This window comes from Bison bison, unplaced genomic scaffold (assembly GCF_000754665.1).
Source record: "Bison bison bison isolate TAMUID 2011002044 unplaced genomic scaffold, Bison_UMD1.0 scf7180017853534, whole genome shotgun sequence".
Lineage (NCBI taxonomy): Eukaryota > Metazoa > Chordata > Mammalia > Artiodactyla > Bovidae > Bison > Bison bison.
The window spans coordinates 1-578 of NW_011484107.1; positions in this window are offsets into that span (position 1 = coordinate 1).

A 578-nucleotide genomic window follows, 5' to 3' on the forward strand; every position below is an offset into this window, starting at 1 on the left:
GCAGGGATCAAACCCAGGTCTCCGTCATTGACAGGCAGACTCTTTATCACCAAGCAGCCTGGGAAGCCAGTATGTGATGTATGTATGTAGCTGTATATACACACACACATATATATATATACGTGAAAGTGAAGTGAAAGTGAAGTCGTGTCTGACTCTTTGCGACCCCATGGACCGCAGCACACCAGGCCTCTACTCCTGGAGTTTACTCAAACTCATGTCCATTGAGTTGGTGATACCATCCAACCATCTCATCCTCTGTCGTCCCCTTCTCCTCCTGCCCTCAATCTTTCCCAGAATCAAGGTCTTTTTAAATGAGTCAGTTCTTTGTATCAGGTGGCTAAAGTATGGGAGCTTCAGCTTCAGCATCAGTCCTTCCAATGAATATTCAGCACTGACCTCCTTTAAGATGGACTGGTTGGATCTCTTTGCAGTCCAAGGGACTCTCAAAAGTCTTCTCCAACACCACAGTTCAAAAGCATCAATTCTTCTCCACTCAGCTTTTTTCACAGTCCAACTCTCACATCCATACATGACCACTGAAAAAACCATAGCCTTGACTAGACGGACCTTTGTTG